The sequence below is a fragment of the Galeopterus variegatus genome, unplaced genomic scaffold (assembly GCF_000696425.1).
Source record: "Galeopterus variegatus unplaced genomic scaffold, G_variegatus-3.0.2 Scaffold30, whole genome shotgun sequence".
Lineage (NCBI taxonomy): Eukaryota > Metazoa > Chordata > Mammalia > Dermoptera > Cynocephalidae > Galeopterus > Galeopterus variegatus.
In genome coordinates, this window is record NW_007726141.1 from 1,503,504 (window position 1) to 1,507,047 (window position 3,544).

The following is a 3,544-nucleotide window of genomic DNA, read 5'->3' on the forward strand; positions in this document are numbered from 1 at the left end:
GTAGAAAATCTGAACAAACCAGTAACAGTAAAAGAGATTGAAGCTGTTATCAGGGGTGATGGAGTTTGGATGTGTTGTTCCCTCCAAAACTCATGTGGAAATTTGATCTCCAATGTGGCAGTGTTGGAAACTGATTGAGTCATGGGGGCGGATCCCTCATGAATGGATTAGTGCTCTCCCTGGGGGAGGGGGGAGTAATGAGTGAGTTCTCACGCTATTAGTTCCCATGAAAGCTCATTGCTTAAAAAGACGCTGGCACCTTCTCTCTCTCTCTCTCTTGCTTCCTCTCTCTTGCTTCCTCTTGCCATGTGATCTGCTTGTACCCGCCAGCTGCCTGCCACTTTTCACCATGAGTAGAAGCAGCCTGAGGCCCGTGTCAGATGCAGCTGTCCCAGAATCATAAGCCAAATAAACCTCTTTCCTTATAAATTACCCTGTCTCAGGTATTTCTGTTACAGTAACACAAAATGAACTAAAACAAGGGGCCTACCAAAAAGAAAAGCCCAGGATCAGATGGGTTCACTGCAGATTCTACTAAACCTTCAAAGAGGAATTGATACCAATTCTGTACAAACTATTCCAAAAGATTGAAACAGAGGCCATTCTCCCAAACTCATTCTATGAAGCAAACATCACTCTGATACCAAAACCAGACAAAGATACAACAGAAAAAGAAAACTATAGGCCAATATCCTTGATGAATATAGATGCAAAAAGCCTCAATAAAATACTAGCTAACAGAATACAGGAACACATACACAAAATTATACACCATGATCAAGTGGGATTCATCCCAGAGATGCAAGGTTGGTTCAACATATGCAAATCAAGACATGTGATACACCACATCAATAAAATAGAAGACAAAGACCATATGATCATCTCTATAGATGCTGAAAAAGCATTTGACAAAATTCAACATTAATTCATGATAAAGACTCTACAAGTTAGGTATAGACAGAAAGTATCTCAACATAATTAAAGCCATATATGATAAGCCCACTGCCAATATCATCCTGAAGTAGAACAGGAACTAGACAAGGATGCCCACTCTCACCACTCCTATTCAACAGTGTTGGAAGTACTAGCCAGAGAATAAAAGAGAAGGAAATAAAGGGCATCCAGATTGGAAAAGATGAAGTCAAACTGCACCTGTTTGCAGATGACATGACCCTATATATCGAACAGCCTAAAGCCTTTACAAAAAAACTCTTAGAGTTGATAAATGATTTTGGCAAAGTAGCAGGATTCAAAATAAACACGCAAAAATCAGTAGCATTTCTATACTCCAACAGTGAACATGGAGAAAAAGCAATCAAGAAAGCTTGCCCATTTGCTATAGCCACCAAAATAATAAAATACTTAGAAATAAAGTTAACCAAGGATGTGAAAATCTCTAAAGTGAGAAGTACAAACCACTGTTGAAAGAAATTAAAGAGAACACAAGAAGATGGAAAGATATCCTGTGCTCTTGGATTGGAAGAATTAATATTGTGAAAATGTCCATACTACCCAAAGTGATCTACAAATTCAATGCAATCCCCATCAAAATTCCAATGATATTTTTCTCTGAAATGGAAAAAACTATCCAGACATTTATATGGAATAACAAAAGACCATGCACTCTTTACAATAGCCAAGAGTTGGAACCAGCCCAAATGTCCATCATCAGATATGCTATATCTACACAATGGTATTCTACTCTGTTATAAAAAAGAATGAAATACTACTATTCGCAGCAACATGGATGGACTTAGAGAAAAATTATATTAAGTGAAATAAGCCAGGCACAGAAAGAGAAATACCACATGTTCTCACTTATTTGCGGGAGCTAAAAATTAATAAATAAATACACAAACAAATGGGAGCGTTGGGAAGAAGACACAACAATCACAATTCCTTGAACTTGTTAAGAGAAGTGAACAGATATGATGTTGATATGTGGGAGAGTGGAGAGGGAAGGAGGAGGGAGGAATTGGTAAAGGGACATGAAAATCAACTACATTGTATATTGATAAAATAAAAAATAAAATAATTAAAATAAGAAATAAATAAATAAATAAATTCAGAGCAGCGGCATAACAAAAAAAAGAAAACTTGTCAACTTCCTATGGCTTTCAGTTGGGTCATGGTTTTCAAGCTCTGGTCAATAGAGCCCTGGAGGTAAATGCAGGGGCAACCAGTGGGGCCAGAAAGTGGTCAAGTTGTTAGGACTCTGAGTCAAACAGTTCTGCTTTTTTCTGTTTTATATATTGAGTTCCTGTTAAGATTCACGTTGTTTTGTGTATGTGTGTGTGTATGTAACTATCAGTCTACCCCAACTAGAATGTAAAGTCCATGAAGAATGTATCTTTAAGGCATGTGCTTTCAGGTTCTCAAAACTTAGCACAGTGCTTGGTTCACAGTAGGTATTCAATAAAAAGATAATGTTTGTTGTGGAAAAAATAAAATAAAATAAAATAAATAAACATTTCTCACAATAATGCAGAGGGATAGGAACTGAGGGATGGGTTCTGTAATCTTCATTTGGGTCAACGAGAAAATTGAGGGTTTGGAAGTTGTGGCAAGCAAGAATTTGATTTCTGAGTATCTCATATTTACAGTCACAAATACATCTATTCTGATGTTGAATTTCAATGATAGATTTGAGTTTATTTGAATGAAAACGTTGTTGTGGAAAGTAAAGAAGTCTCACTAACTTTCTATTTCTATTAATTGTTTATTTAACTATCCTGGTTGTAGTTTCTAACATTGGGCAAAAGGAGAATTGGCATCTCTGCACACCAGGCCTCAGTATGATGAGTCTGTTAGTACAAAACACCTCGCTATCATTACCTCAATTTGTGTATGCAATATATTGTAAAGTTGTCATAGAACATTTTTTATTCCATGTCTTATTGTCAGGATATTTAGGAATGGCCATTTTCTGACAGCATTGTTGCCATATAGTGAGTGCCCCATTAAACTATGAGCCACACTTCAGAGAATTTCAATTTAAAAGATTTTTAGACACTGGTGGTCTTTCAAACTCCTTTCTGTTCTTTTGCAAAAGATTTCTTTCTTTCTTTTTCTTTGGATAAGGATTGTAAAAAAAATATTTTATTTGATAAGATATTCTACCCTTAAACTAAAAGTCTTTATTAAAATAATTAAAAAATGGAAATGCATTCCTCAGAATTAATGTAAACTAACTGCTCAGCAATTTAGTCCATTATTTTTGATAGACATGCCACTAGATTGTGAAAATGGAATGCCTCTAAGTGGCAGAGATCATTACACTGGGAATGAAATATAGGCTCTAGGGCCGAAAGCAGCTATGAGAGAAGAAAGTCATGTAAGTTCCTTAAACAACACAAAACTTGGGGGGAAATTTGTAGCAAAAACTCATTTTGCAAGATGACAACTTGTTCTATATTGACTGTTTTATATTTCATAATAATAGAAAGAGAAATCTCACTGACAGGCAGCAGGAATGGCAGCCCACTGTCTTCATGCGTAACCATCTCTCCTTGCTCTCGGAAGCTCCAGTTCCCCAGGGGTCTTC